This window comes from Excalfactoria chinensis, chromosome 3, assembly GCF_039878825.1.
Source record: "Excalfactoria chinensis isolate bCotChi1 chromosome 3, bCotChi1.hap2, whole genome shotgun sequence".
NCBI classification, from domain to species: domain Eukaryota; kingdom Metazoa; phylum Chordata; class Aves; order Galliformes; family Phasianidae; genus Excalfactoria; species Excalfactoria chinensis.
Window position 1 is genome coordinate 55,369,045 of NC_092827.1, and position 16,390 is coordinate 55,385,434.

Consider the following 16,390-nt stretch of genomic DNA (forward strand, 5'->3'; position numbering starts at 1 on the left):
TTTTGTTTTTGGAAGGTTTACCTGTTTGGGCTTGGTGGTTTTTTTTCGTTTTGTTCTTTAAAAGAGCTGTCAGTTGTCAGTTCTGATGCAGTAGATGTAGTACGAGTTGTGCAAGTGCTTCTGAAGCTAACAGGCTTTGCAAAAGCCTGTGTTCCTGAAACAAAGGGGAACCCTGCAAACCTCGTATAGAATAGGTATGAATGGGAGACATGATGGATGGGCAGTGATGGCGCTCTATCTGGGGTGAAAGGGCATATGAAAAATAAGGGTCTGGCTGGACCAGTGCTGGATGTGCCCAGTAGTAACACTGTAGTGCTTTTCAATACAAGGAAATAAAGATGAAGAAGGGTACAGAATACAAGGGGAATCGTGATGCTAACTACCATTACCCAGTTAAACAAGTGCAAATGAATGAAGAGGTGCCCTGGTGCAGCAATGCTTCCTGATGGTTTTCTGAATTGAAGCATCTGAAGCCCTAAGCAGATGAATTCTCTCTTAATGACCAAAAGAATTCTACTAGGAATACATATTAATGTGGTGCAAGGATATTGTTTGCTAAAAATATAGAGACAATCAGCTTTCCATGCAGACAATGAAAGAGCACCCCAAATCAGCAGATTCTTTTTAAAAAGTTTCTACAACTTGTGAAGCAAATAGCAATCCTGGAATAGATGTTTGAACAGCGTGGAGCACTGGAGTCACTGTGTCATACAACATTAGACAAAGCAGGACATTGATGTCAGGAACATAAAAATAGTTATGCTATTCTCCTTTTGCCTGCACATCAATTTCTTAGGGCTTTTCTTCTGATGCTAGCATTGGTAGAACAGGCAATACTGATTATAATTGAAAATTGAAATTAAAACATTATAGAAATAGAGTTTGCTGAGGTTACATAATTATTTATTTTTTCCATATGAAAGTATGAATGGGATATTTCCCTGTGCATGCAAACACCGCTGACAAAATCTAAGATAAGTAAAAACTGGAGAAGGGAAGTGAGTTTATTTTAGATAATTAAGATAAAAATTCACATTTTTATTTTTTGGAAATAAGTACACTTACAATTAAATGTCAAATTATTACTACCTATGGAACAGTCTGTCCTGGTTCCAGTTGCTAACACTACTAGTGGTGACGAACAGTTCTTATGCCAAGGTTTGAAAGCAAATCAAACCATCAGACTAAGGATGTTGCTACTTACACACCTGGAACCTGGATTCTGAAACTAGCACCTGATGGCAAGTCTCATCTGCAGCCGTAACAAAGTGATCTGAGGATTTATCATTTCTCTGTACTCCGTGTCCATTCCATATCCAGCTCTTTCACAGCTGAGTGACTGTAAGTTGAGCATGGTGTACTTCCCTATTCCAAGATATTAACTAAGAATATGTCAAAGACACGTTCTCCACTAAAATTCTTAGAATGAACTTTCAGAATATGGTAATGAAAAATAATACAGCTGCAGCAGTATCATGAGTCTGCTCGCATCATACGGATGCCACTAGGTTTTAAGGGACCAAATAAAGTCAGACATGAAGCATGATGGGTTTATTCTAGTGCACAGTTACTAGAGCAATCCCTAGGAGCTACTGTAAAGCCTTACATTTCTTGGCAAAAAAAATAACAATGACTGCAAACAAGCTGTTCTGAAATCACACCCATTTCAGATTGAAGTTTCATTTTGAATTTGCACAAACAAGCTTTGATTGCTCACAGGTGCTGACAATAAAAACCTGATTCTGAGCGTATACCTACTGTAATTTTATCTGGCAAGGGAAAGCACGGGCTGACTGGGGATTACAGAAAGCAGGGAGCAGGGAAAGGCAGCAGAGGGAAGATGCTCTCCTTCACCTCCCTCATCCCAGCATCCACATACAACAATGTAACACAAGGTTCCATCTCAAACAGCCTCACGGATACAAAGACCTGCTGAGAACACTTCCTATATTCAGTGCAGTCAAGCATTACAATTAAAAGACAGACACAAACCAGCTTAAAACTTCTCAAAATCTGAGACCTGTTGCTCCAGCCTTGCCAATGCCACTGTCTGCCTCAAAGCAGAGAAGAGCTGCTCACTCGAGGCCAAAGCTGCTCCAGATGCTGCTGCTGACAGCTTCTGCTCGGCTGGAAAAGTGAAATTAAAATATTGCTGGAAGGGCAGGGGGAGGCAGGGAACACCCCAACACTGCATGCACAGGATGCCGCCTCACAGGGCTGAAGGGGAATGGGCCCCACTGGAAGTGAATGCAGTGCAGCACTGACTGAGCCCAACCACTGAGCTGCGGCTGGTACGTCAAAACTGCCCATTTCTCATCTTTTACAAACCATTTCTTCATTTTGTCTTTCGCTACGGACCATGCAGTTTAAAAGCATAAAAAGTTTCCTCTGCAAGACTTTTTTTTCTTATTACTCAGCAATTGGGAAAGACGGGGATCAGACCTAGAATGCATTCTTCCAAAAACTCAAATGTATTGATAAAAGCACAACCACAAGATCTCATTGCTTTGCTTTCTCTTCTTTTTCTAAACCAACACACGATCTAAAATCTTGCAGAAACTCTCCAAATACCTTGTGTCAAACAGTTTATCTCTTAAGTTACGCTCAAATTCTTTTCTTCCTGAGACTCCCTTGAATCACCAGTCCTCACTGTTACCTTTGAAACACGTGGAACTAAGGAGCAGCATTGCCATGCCTATTTAGCCTAAAAAGAGGAAGATTTCTCTCTCTGGAGTGAAGTTGCCTGGGTTGCTCATGTTTACACACACATAAATTTGACTCTTCTCTTACTGACCTATCCTTTTGTTAGGAAAAGTTCAAAAGTTCAGTCAGCAACAACCTGACTTCTTAACTTGCTGCACAAGCCTCTCAACTACTTCTTCAAGAAATCAGAGAACTACAAAGCATGGTAGTACTCAAAACACATCCAATGCTATTAGCCACTGTTAATAAGCTTAAACAAAAATGCCAGCATACACTTATTCATTATTTTATTTATTTATAGCATGCACAAGAAGCCTATCTGTGAGCAGTGGGATTACCTCCAAAACACCTCCTGCTGCAGGGCTGCCCTTCTCACAGTGCCACTGTGGCCACACCTCATTAAATAAATAATTAGCCCCAGAAGACCTCACTGAGCGCCAGCCATGAGCACTGGGGTGGGTGACAATAAATCCTTGCTGACAGGGTGTCCAAGCTCCACCATGGAGGATGGTTAGTGGTAGGACAAGGGGGGATAGAAGAAGATGAATAGAGATAGGACAAGATTTTAATGGTTTTAAATGAAGACAGGGGAGGTTTAGGTTAGATATTAGGAGGAAGTTTTTCACACAGAAGGTGGTGACACACTGGAACAGGTTGCCCAAGGAGGCTGTGGAAGCCCCATCCCTGGAGGCATTCAAGGCCAGGCTGGATGTGGTCTGGTGGGTGGTGACCCTGCACATAGCAGGGAGGTTGAAACTCGATCATTGCAGTCCTTTTCAACCCAGGCCATTCTATGATTCTATGGCTCCCCAACAGCGACCACCTTGCACAACCATTCACAGAATCACAGAATGAACTGATCTCTGCTACAGCACAGCAGTTTAAAAACAAAACAAAGCACTCAATTTCAATGTGTTTTCAAAGAGCATTTCATGTTCTGTTGATTACCCCTCTCCCTGTATATGTTTTTTTGCATCAGTTGTGCATCTTCTTGTACAGAATCATCTACCCTCCTTTTTTAATTTAGGGACATATCCTATTCATTCTTTTTTCCTATTGACTCAAATCTATTCTCCAAAGACAGAATTAGGACTGTGATCATTCCCCACTTTGATTTCCACCACAGAAGCATCGGCTTCACCAGCCAAACTCAGGTTATTTCCTTCTCAAGCAATTTACTCTTATCAGTACACACAAAACCAGTTTTTAATGTTTAACATTTACTGCACCATACTGCTATCTTCATAACCACTGGAAAAATAATAATATATACATGAGGAAAATTTCCACATTGTGCTGAGATATTGATCCACTCTAAGATCCCACAGCCAATATTAGGGAGTGACTCTAGCACCTGACAGCATTATAAACATCAGCAAATTTCCATGGGCAATCACAAGTATCTCAATTACCCGAGCACCGTCTCAGCTAGAAAAAGGACAGCCTGACCTACCTCATGGTCAATGACTTCCCAAGCGCTATCTATCTTAAAAAACCTATGCAGAGAAAGCTGCCTCAGGCTTCCAGAGAATGTGGATTTTCTTGCAAAGCTTGGCAGCCAGTATGTGACACTTCTGATGTAAAAACACAGCAATATTTAAAGAAAAGGCCAACAACCTTTGTGGGGCCACCTCACTGGGAAATAATAAACGAAGCACGTTGCTATCTGCATAAAATTTGCCTTAAGGTGCAAGCGCTCCCCAGTATTCCACAGCTCTCAAAACTCTGCCTGACCACATTTTGCCCAATTGACCCAGGGAAGCAGAAGAGCAATGATGGTGGTTGCAGGAAGGAAGGGGGGGGATCAGCACATGTGCCAGCCACGTTTTGTGCATGAGGCTACGGCGTGCCCTGGAACCTGCCCTGCCGTGGAGAGAAGAAAGAGGAGGGAAGAACACATGGACAGAAAGAGTTTTAGCCTCCTAGTACAGTCAGCTCCCTGAACTTCATCCCTCTTGTTCCCCAGTTTCCAAAAATAATCTAAACAAAGGCAAGAACTGCAAAGGCAGGGAGCCTTAAAAGAGCTGCAGTCCGAAAATAAAAAGAGATGGCAGGGGAATTGAATAAAAAGACATGTTCTTTTTGGAAAAGAACAGTGACATCTTTCAGTTTGGTGGCACATCAGCATGGATGTAGGTCGGTACCAGGATGTCAGACCCGAGGCTGGTGCAGGAGGTAGAGCAGGGGTGCATGGATGGGGACAGAGGTCTGCAGCTCCCTCGAGGTCTGTGCTGGAGTGATACTTCTTTGGCCCTAGCCAATGGCTTCTGTCAATTTGTATGCCTGTTATCAGAAGATGCTTGACATTTTCCCATAAAAGTAAAAGTGCCTTAATGCGAAAAGCATCTAATGACTAAGAAGAGAGTCAGCAGTGAACATGTGCAAAGAACTCAGTTCCTCCCACATTACAACAACGTCCCGGAAATCTGCAAACAAATCAACAAACAACTAGTGTGTCTATCAAAAATAATTGTTTTCATGCTAGAAAAGACTCACAAAGCCTGCAACAAACACTGAGGGTTAAATCCAATTCCTAACTGTTGGACTGATGGCCAAGGTGAGAGAAAAGGAAAGAGTTCTTTCTGTCACACAGCTGTGGTTGCCTGATCACAGGGCATCCCCGCAAAGGGTGGCTTTTGTCTAACTGCCGAGCAGCAAACTCAACTGCTGACTGGTTGAGAGATTTTGTTTTTCAAGAACATTAGCAATCATACTTAAACCTTGAACTGGCTTCAGTTTCAGCTGGCTCATCATTGTGTGACAGCACCCAAAGTCCATGTTCTATTTTCTGATCCTGTTTTTCAGCACCGATCAAAATAAGCAAGTATTAGCATGTAAATTATAATAGAAAATACCATTAATGTCCCCAGGTAAGCTCAGATCTTCATTTATTTCTCATGAATACATCCATCTTTGCCATAAATACTACTACACACTGCAGAGTATTTCAAGCACCACTGTCCAGTTACTGCCATTTCCTCTCATGGCAGAAGCAGCCTATGATTAGGAAACAGAAAACAGAAATGGCAGAAATTATTTAGAGTTTTGGGTAGGGTTTACATCTTGTAATGTTTCATATTTTTCCTCTCTTTCATGTTTATGTAATGATTTTCAAATGGCATAGCTAGTGGTGATGATGACTTGTTCCACAGCAATCTTCTCCAGCCTTCTACCACAATGGAAGCCACCACAAGCTGAGAAAACCTCCCCTGGCAGATGATGGCACTGAGCAGGCCAGCCCAAGCCTCCTTAAGAGAAGCTTCAAAGCAGCTGATGGAGAGGCATTTTTGAGCAGAGTGGGAAGGAGGCAGCTTCACGCAGCCTTAGCTGCTTTTCCCAGAGGAGCAAAGATTGAGAAGGAAAAACACCACAAGCCTCTCATCTTCTTCAGCTTGCCACAAAAGAGAGATGTGTTTTTCAGTAGGATCTGGTGAGTCTGACAATGAACTTAGCTCAAGTGACATGAAAAGTTAATGGTTAGGAACAAAGTAGGTGGAGAGGAGGAGGAGGAAAGAAGACATTTGTTATTTGAAGTAGACTTCATTCAAAAGCCACTTTTCACAGCCAGAACTAAAATTACCATTCAGCTGATTATTTCTGGTAACCTAGATAGCTTGCACAAGTGAAAGAAGAGGGATACAGACAGAGACCTTACACCTGCCTGCCTAACAGCAGCTCAGGTAACTGAGCAGACAACCAAACAACTTTCTGGCCACCAGCCTTTGAAGGCAGGATAGGCAGTTTTTCTGCTTGGTGGCAGGTGCTCCACTACCCTGCTCTCCAAGGAGGGAGGTGGCAGCAGTCCAGGCCCTGCAGAGAGAGACAGAAAGAAGCAAACATTGCAGATGGAGTGATATGCCTCCAGCTCCAGCCATGGGACCTGCAGCAGCCTCCCCATGTGGTCCTGCTTCTCCCTACCAGCCCAAAGCTTCCTCATGAAGAATGGCACAGCCCTGTCCTGCTACAAACTTGGCAGTGGCTACTTAAAATTGGCTGGGCCAATAATACATCAAATCAATTCACACATTTTATACATATTTTCTGTTTGCATCAGCTTGAATCCTCCTCCTTTACAACTCTGATATCCTTTCCCACTTCACATATATTTTCTTGCTCCTTTTTGTCTGTTTCATCTGAAAATGACTTTTTTCTCAAGCACACCAAAGCATTCTCTCCTTCCTGCCCTGTGTTCTTCCCAGCCCCCTGTTGTTCTCCGCTGGCCCTTTCGCCTTTCCTGTTTCCTCACTCATCTCTCTTCCTGCCCTTGATTTCTCTCCTCCCTTTTTTCTTACTTTGAAGTTTCTCAGTGCTTTCTCTCCATCCTTCCTGCCACACTGACTGAGGTACTCCCCAAAGCATCTGGCCTACCCAGACGCTATTCCGGGTCAGACACTGACACACAGATGCCCATAGCACTGTCTGTTAGAATGAACACTGCTCATCATTTGGGGTCCCATGTCATTTCAAAAGCATGTATTAATTGTACAGCCACATATTCAATAAGCTACACCTGTGGTGTTTGTTTTTTTTTAAAGGAAGAACTACAAGGACAAGCAACACCAGCACGTGGATGGAGCTCCCAGTGCTGAGCTCTCCTAAAAGCTGCTGTGTACATGCAACACCTCCTTGCTCTGTGGTTCTGCTGCCCAAGGGTGAAAATCAGCCCTCTGCAGAGTGCCAGTGCAGTGCCACTTAATTATTTCATTCCACCTTACGTCCTCAGAAAGGATTTACTTGGGTTGTGCTGCACTCCTGAAGGCAAGCTTCCCCCTTCAGTGAAAGAAAGTCTTGTTTTTAATAAAAAATGTTCCTGTTGTGAGCAAATAAGAAAAAAAAAAAAAAAAAAAAAAAAAAACAGAAAGAGAGAGAGAGAGAGATACAGATAGAGATAACAGAGAGATGAATTTATTCCTCCTGGCACAGCAACAGGAAACAGCCAACCAGCCTCCAACTGCAGCGCTGTGTTCTCTCTGCAGTCACACAGAGAAATCTCGACAAAATCTACAGGCCAGACCCACCGATAATTCTGGCTGCTTTGCTTGTTTCAGCAATGCAAAACAGCTGTAAAACCAGTTCAACTTGCCCATTTCTGTCAGCCTTCCCATGCCAGCTTAGCCCTGCTGCTCACCTGGGTTCTTCCCTGGCCCCTCACCCACTTGAGCTAAAGAGGGACTCAGGCTCTGTCCAGGTGCATTACTGGGGACAGGCTGCAAACCCAAGTGACTGGCAGAAAAAAAATACCCAATTTTCTTGTACTTGTATATTTCTTTGGATGCCAGGAAACAGAGCTCAGTCATGTTTCCTGCTCCTCAGACTGGAGAAACTGGAGGTGGATGTTAAGAGAGGCAGAAAGAGGGCTGATCAAAAAGAGCAAGGAAAATAACGACTTAAAAAAACACCAAACACAGTTTCACTCTGGTCTATAAAGCAGTACATCACGGGGAAAAATAGATTCCCCCCTGCAACCGAGTCCTCCTCTCCAGGGATGCACAACAGTATCAAAAATTAACAGCATTTTCTTGCAACTTTCAAGTGCTGCTGCACTTAACAGTCTTATGAAAAATATATATATATATCACCAATTAACAATTGCTACATTTGCTTTTTGTGTGAGAAAAAAACACACATGAAAAGGACTGGAGACAATAAGAGGAGGTGGATGATTTTCTGTAAAGAAAGCCTTCGATAAGTAAACGGGAGATATTTGACACGCTTTTATCCTTACCATCTCAGTAACAGCCCCTAACTCTGAATGCATTAATACGTACACCTTAAGCACCGTTGGGCTCCTCGTGTTGCCATGGAACTGAAATCTTTGCAGTTTAGATGGTGATGTATGCCAGGAAGCGTACTGTTCTTACACTTCCTATAACAGAAGCAAAAATCACTGCATAGCATTAACTCCCTTAGCATTTAAGGCATTCAGTGTCTTTCTCATCTGCTCATCTTCACACAGAGTTTGCTTTTTCTATCTCGCCACATGCAAATGAAACACATTTGCGATAGCTATTCTTGTCTTTATGAAGTCAATAGCTCACATGCTGGGCATATTGCAGAAGGTCCACAAGACGATGGACTTTCCCCTTTTAATAAGAGGCTGTTTGCAGGCAAGCAGTGGCTGACACAAGAGCTAGAGAAAGTGAAATAGATGTGGATAGAACACTGTGCTCTATATCAAGGTAGCATTTTAGTAGATTTTGAAAACCTAGTTAACATGCGTATTGCTAGTGCTCTTGACACTCATTCTGAATGTTCTCTTGCCCCCTGTGACTGCTTGTCCAGACAACTAAATTATAGCACGAAGCTCCTGCAGCAGGCGCCAGCTCTTCCTACACCTCTGTTTCCTAATTGAGGTTGGTGGGCTTCCAGGAGTTAGCAAAGTGTTGGGCACTTCTTTACAGGAAAAGTAAGTCAGTACAACTCTGTGCTAAGGATTCAGCCTACAGTGATTATCTTCAGCAGATCGGTGGGTTTAGCCAAAGCTTCTGAAAATGGCTGTACGCACATTGCAAACACATCAGTTTTCAAGTATGAAGCAAAAACGGGGTAGGCAAATATCCAAGTTTCTTTCAAAAGGTTACCACAATAAATAAATAAATAGCAATTTGTGTATATAAACACTGGATCAGTACCTGTAGAAGCAGCTGGAAGCTGGTCCATAAGCTGAAGCCAGCCCAAAACTTTTACCTCCAAAGTTAAATATTTGCATAGCATTAAGCTTAAAATTAAAGCATTTGCAGAATAAACTTGCTGACTCGCACATAGGGAAGAAAAAGAAGGAATTTAACATCGCTACGCATAGGGACAGATTCTTTGGATGCCTTCCCCATCACAGGAATTCCTGGACAGCACAAGGAAGGACAGACTACCAGCCTGGGAATTCCCCCTTCGCTTTCCGCAGGATTTGTGTGCGCCTTGGACAGGAAGGCAGAAACCCAGGTAGCTGCTTTATGAAGAAGGCCTTTGTTTCTCATTCCTCATCCCTCGACCACCTGGTAAGGCTCCTTCCCAGCGAAGAAGGGCCCCATTCACCACACCTCCACCCGGCAGTCCCCACATCCCGGTGCCATAAGCCACCTCTTTCTTGTCCACAGCTCCTGGGGCTGAGCTGGCCAACAAGTGCTTCCTGCTGCTTGCTACCCTCTGGGGACGTGGGGCTGTGCCTAATCATAAGGAGGCTTTCTGAGGTAGGTTTAGCCCCCGTGCCAGCACACGACACAAAAGCACTGTTGTGTTGTCTGTAGTGCTCTCACAAACTGCAGGGAGAGGTTTCTCCAGCACCCCAATGTTCCCTCCACTCTTCTCCACAGATGGAAGGCATGCTGAGGAGTACTGCCAAAGCACAGCTCCCTCCTTCCCTTTGTTGGCAATGAATTTCTGCCCATCCTACTGCTGCCGCCTTCACCTCTGCTTTAAGTCAGGCTCTCACCACCGGTTTCCTTGTTACAGGAAAACGTATATTGTGCAATGATGAAAGGCCGGTGCAATGTCAAGAGCATTAAAAAGACTCTGGGGACTGATTAGGGTCAAAAGGGAAAGGATTTATGATGGTTAATAAAGTTAAATCTCTCACAGTTCTGCTTATCCTTTCCAATTTCAGGTAACCAAATCTTATAAGAAAAGTTATTAAAATGTTGGAAGTTATTACCGTCCTCTTTGAAAGAATTCCCTGATAGGGAAACCTGAGTTCTGCCCACAGGCACCTGGCCAGAAATGAGCCCAGCTCACCCACGCAGCTGAGATGACACCAAGGAGGAGACAAACTGGGAGTTTTATCCCACCAGCACTGCACCAGCACATGGAGAACCACCAGTCAAGGGCTCAGCTCTCGGCCAGCACTCCCAGTTTGGCTCCCCACACACCTTCCACTGGATGATGCAACGGAGAACACTCCACATTATTATTGAGACTTGTTTTAGAATGCTTTATAATCTTAATATGCACCAAATAAACATGATTTTACAAGACATTAATGATTTTGCACACTGAGATAATGACACGGAGAGCAAAGGGAAGAGGAGGGGCAGATTATTTAAAACACTAGGCAGTGTGTATCAATATCTAAATGACATACACTTCACTGTATCATATGCTTTCATTTTCTAACCACTTAATCATCATAAATGTGCGACACATGTCCTTTCCATTCTCTCACTCTTTTACTACATCACATCCAATTTAATTTCCTGTGAAGGTCTGTAATCTTTTACAATGTACCTGTGTTGGAAGGCCTCTGCAATAAGCAGAGTCCAGTCCCTCGGAAGGCCTATCTTTTATGGGCTGTGCTCCTGAAGATTAGTTTCCTGTTGCAGTGCTGCATGAGAACTAGCCAGAGATGAAAACCAAAACACACAAAAGGAAACGCAAACAAACAAAAACCCATCACTTCATTCTGATTCCTACATCCAACAAAGGAAATTTCATTTTGATTTGGGTAGAGGCAATTACCTCATATAATAAGTTCTCTCAAGGTGTGAGACGCAGCACCCCTTGTTCTCAGCTCATCAGAAGCAGAGCAGCCAAGCGTCTGCTTCCTCTCTGTCCCCAGCAAACACACAGATCTGCAAGCAGTCACCACTTTGGCAACCACACCTCCCCACTGGCCTTCCCCTCAGAGAGCCCTTCTCCCAGTGATATGCCACCTTCCACCTAAAAAAAACTGAAAATGTCAACCAAAACACACCCGTTCAACTTTGGAAAAGGTACCTGTGGCAACAGGAAGCTAATCTAGTTGGCCTACCAGCTCCTCTCCAGATCTCTGCCCATACGGAATACACAAATCTATTTCTTCAAACTAGGTTTACTTTACAAACATGCCCACAAATACCAAAATGACTTATTTACAAATATAAATATATATCCCCTGGCAATTTTGAGTACTGATAAATGAATCAACGGAGAAGAAACAAGAGAAATGGAAATCATTGTTCCTACGCTCATCTTGAAAAAGTTCTTAGATATGGCTGATACAGGAGATGCCAGAACAGACGTGCAGAAAAAAAGTATCTGTAAACTACGGTGTTAATTGTACTCGGCATGCACGCGTGGCCGTGCAGATACACTAGCAGCCCTCTCTATGTAAGCAGGATCAATACTCTCTCACCTAATCTCCAGGATCTTCCCTTCGAGCAGAACCAGAGTGAGCCAGATCTGGTCACTTCTTCATTCATCAGAACATTCAGAAATTATCTGAATTGTGAACGGCTCTCCCAAAACACTTCAAATTATTTAATGAAGCATGAATTTCCCCTTCCCGCTCCCTGTAAGACTTCTGTCTCACTTTCCGTCTCTCACATCACTGACAGTAACAGTAAATCAGCCACACATCTGACAAACATCTTCAAAATTATACGTAAAATATACACACAGAATATGTAAAATATCACACTGAATCCAGGTAAATGCCTTTGGGGCAAACAGGCATCTCTCCTCATCCATTTAAAACTCTTGAATCCGCACGCGGACTTCCATTGAGTCCTCTCCTATGTTATTTCAACAATCCTTGTAATTTTGCTCTATGCTTATATCTTTCATTCTCTATCTCAAAAAAGTGGTTATCAGTTAAAAAAAAAAAAAAAAAAAGATATTTCACAGGGAACATTACTTAAAAATCTCAGATGTTACATGCAGTGCAATTCAACTCCCATCAGCATGAAGCAACACTTTCCTACCAGCTTCAGTGGGAGTTGGATTGGAACCATAAATCAGAAGATGCTCCATGCTAATGGTTATGTGGTATGCTACTAACTACTCCAGAATATGAAGCAATCATGTAGCAATTCTCATGGAGCCAGTTTGCTTGTGGTTTTACAGTACGTGAATCAGAAGAGTAGGAAAGAAAGATATGTCAGGTAGCAGTGACAGGCAGTGTTTTGCCTAGTAGGCTAGAAATTAAACAATCTCCTTTCACAAGATGAGGGTCTTAGTCTTACAGGGTAAGGAAAAAAAGATACAATATATGGATTTAATTCCTATAGAAATCTTATTCAAAGACTGTATAACATAAAGCTAAACAGCAAGGGAATAACTGCCATCGTCTGGCTGAATTTGGTAAAATTGAGTTAATTTGCACTTCTTTAAGGAGTCACTGTGTGTGAAATTAATCTAATTTAGGCTGACCAGAAACTGAAAATGGAATGAAGAAGAAAAGCAATTAAAGGCCTTCCCTAAACACAAAAATAGTAGTGCTTTAAATGCAGCAATACGGTTAAGGTACAGAAGCCTTCATGCCAATACCACCACCGCTTCCTGCTCGAGCAAGAGAACGGCAGGCTGCACATCTGCACATCATCGTCATAGCAGTATAACTCCACCCAAAAAAAAAAAACACATCAGTAGAAGGTTTCTAACAATATCTATAAATGAATGTATTTTCAAGATCGTATTCGCAGTTAAAGCAGTTCACCACTCTGCATATGGACCAGGCCTAGCAGATAAACATCTGCTGGAATGGCTCACTGTAATTTATTATACATGTGGCTTAACATTTACTTCAATGGCTTTTAGCACCTTCATGTTATTCTTACTGTGCTGCTCCAGCTAGCAGTGGTTAATGTAAGACGCAGAAGTTCACATACCATATATTTATGAATAACTGGTTTCCAGAGATGTGGTAGTGATAACATTGTCATCGTACGATTCAGGGTAGCTTGCTGTAGGTCACATATCAGGAGAGGGTCCCACCTGAAAATATAACAAATCCAGATATTGTTCATCATATTCAGAAGTTTATTTCAAGCTTTACTAACACATGTGAGTGCTCTGACATAGTGTTAACAGCATCCATGCTCTTCCCAGGCTCGCAAAAGTCATTCTTCTACTCACAATGGCAAGGAAAATATTCCTGCTGTCTCTAAACTGTTCTGGCCACTGCTCCGGGTCAGATTTCAGGCACACTATCAAGGCAATCAGGGCAGCGACAACTTTCACCAGCGCATTAGCTGCTCCACTCAACCTTTTTTTTTCTTCTTTTTCTGATTGAAAATCTCCAGCTTAAAAGGTGCAGCATTGGAACTCCCGCATGAACTATTTTCTCGACATCAAAGGATCTTAAAAAGAATTACTTTCCTATTGGTGCCTACAGTCATATTATTCATAATAATTTAATAACGTAAAATCACTTGATAGGTGGACCTGTTGTTCAATATTTTGATAAATGCAGATATGGAAAATGAGATTGTTCTGGCAGCACTGTTTCCTAGGAAAAGGTATATGGCAGAAAACAAACCAACTTTCCAGTTTAAGAGCTAGAAAAGCTTTTTCCTACTAAAACTAATGACAAAACCATTCCCTGGACCATGTATGTCCTGAAGTGAAATTAAGGCAAGATTAAGAAACTCATTTTTAAATTTTATTGACTAGCCCTACAGTGCAGAAGGATATATGTAAAGCTATAAAACCAGCTTTGATATATAAGGCAGGTTAACTGGGGTCCCTTCATTTTGAAAGCGTGAATAAAATGACTTACAGGATACCCAAGAATACACCCCGAAGCACACTCATATAGACACAAACACAGTGATCTGAAGTCGCATCAGAGATAAAATTGGAATTCTATCTTTTTAAACCAAGTGTCCCCAGCCAGAAAGCAATCTTCCTCCTGCTCTGCAAGCTGCATCTCATTCTAGGGTAGGAGGTTTTCAAGAGGGAAGTCTGGTAAATAACAAAGAACTTTAAAGAAATGATGTTGTTAGATTCTACCCGCAGTTTACATTTTTTAAATTACTCTAATGCTTCTCTGAGTCTTCATACCTCCAAAGTGGCTTGGCTCTTGCATTTATTACGCTTCATTGGCCAGCCACAACATCACACAGCACTCCAGCACCAAATACTTCTGCATTTTCTGCCAACTAAGCAAGTCAATGTCTCCTAAGCAAGTATTTAATAACAAACTTAAGGTCGGAAGAGCAAACTCCATGGTCGAAAACAACAACAACAACAAAAAAAAACATACTTGCAGAGGGTATACTTCCAATGGCACAATGGCAATATGTCATATTGTTTGCCTACTCAGAAGCAGTGTAAATACAAGTTAGCAAACAGAACCAGCCACGAGTAAAGAAAGTATATTTAGGTTTACTTATAGGTGTTCCATAAGCTTCACTACAAAAAGTAGCTTATGGACCTACGTGAATTCAGCTGGGGGCTGCTGAAAACAAGTGCAGTCACTGGCTGAATTCTGAATGTGAAGAATACACATCCTGGCACAGACAGACAGGAGCATGATTTGAACAGCACTGACTGCCTGTGATCTCTTCCAGTATAGCCAAACACACCCAGAACAACTTACAGCACTTCTGCCCTAACCAATATGAGCTTCAGAACCAGTCTGCCTGGGGATTTCTACTAGAAAGCACATACAGAGACTCACCAGTCCATTAATAGTATGAAGTACTATGTATATCAGCGCTGGAATTCTAGTACATATCTGCATTCCCAGAAAGACATAAGTATAAATGAATTAGAAAGCATTATCTGAATTCGGTGGACAGCTTTAAAAGTACACTTAAAACTTTCAAGGAGTAGATAACCACCAACTCCTTACATTCAGACCACTATAAAGGAGCTTCCTTAAAACAGACATTTTTCAGTGTTAGAATCCTTCCATTGACCTGCTTAAATTTTGCTTCCCAATTACACTTTGTGTTCATTGCAGGCTTGAAAAAAGAAAAGAGGAAAAAAAAAACCAAAAAAACAGCTTCCGTCCCAATGAAATTATCTGTAGCACCTTTACCATAAAAGGATGCTGCTAAAAATGGCCGGCTGTCTTCAACAGGAAAATAAAGCATCACACAACTCATTCTTTTGGAGATTTATTTGGAGTAATTTAATCAGCCTTTCCCTAATGATCGCACCTGAGCATTTAACTTACATCACCTCATTTACATTTTAAAAAACTACCCGAATTTTCCAGGTGGATAATTCATTTAAACATTTTGTTGTTGTTGCCTGTTAACTGCACTCTTGGAAAATAAATGTTTCGAAACAAAAGCCCTAGATCACCACACAAACAGAAAAGAATGATCACAAAGTAGCTACACCTTGAACACAAATAAACCATAACGCAAGGAACCAAATGAAATGCATGTGCAATGAATTAGTTCAAAACTAAGGTTTAGCCTGCTACAGATCAGTAGCATTCAAAAGCTAAAAGCTATAGTCTCCCTACTGACTGATGTCCTGCATGGAATGTCTGGAGTTCTTTGTTTTATTGTCTCTGGACCCTTTTGCTGAGATTCCTTCACAGATTCTTAATGCTCTTATTCAGCAAGGTCAAGGCCACAGTCTAGATTTTGAAGTCCACAAGGCACATTCCACATTCAACACTATTTGCTCACAGTTGAGACAGAGGGATCTTGGGGACCACACGAGAGAATGCCAGAATTCTTCAAAACAAAAACCTCTTCTTCTAGAGCAGGAGGCACTAGGGAGCAGCAGTTAAGAGGAGACCCAACTACGTGTGAATGTGACAGCCTTCAAGATCTTTCACAAAGATTTTTTTTGAGTAGAGCCTTCCTAGGATGTCTTTCCTTTGGTAAGACTAGAATACCAAAGTTCTGAAAATGCACTTCGACAGAAATTGCAAGTCCTAGAAGAACCTCTTCAAAGCAAAGGCAAAGCCTTTCCAGGTGAATTAGAAGCCTAAAGCCCTTTGTGAAATCTGAAAATGTAAATTGTAAAAGACATA

At 42.0% G+C, this 16,390-nt stretch overlaps 1 protein-coding gene across 5 annotated transcripts in view; it reads right to left on the reverse strand.

Moving 5' to 3' along the window:
- The window catches only part of HIVEP2 (HIVEP zinc finger 2), a 126,220-nt gene that overhangs the window by 83,461 nt on the left and 26,369 nt on the right, over positions 1-16,390 (reverse strand). For all 5 annotated transcript variants that reach the window (XM_072331054.1, XM_072331048.1, XM_072331049.1 and 2 more), the window contains exon 2: positions 13,281-13,386. The gene's annotated coding sequence lies outside the window, so the exon portion shown is untranslated. The remainder of the gene's footprint in view (positions 1-13,280; positions 13,387-16,390) is intronic.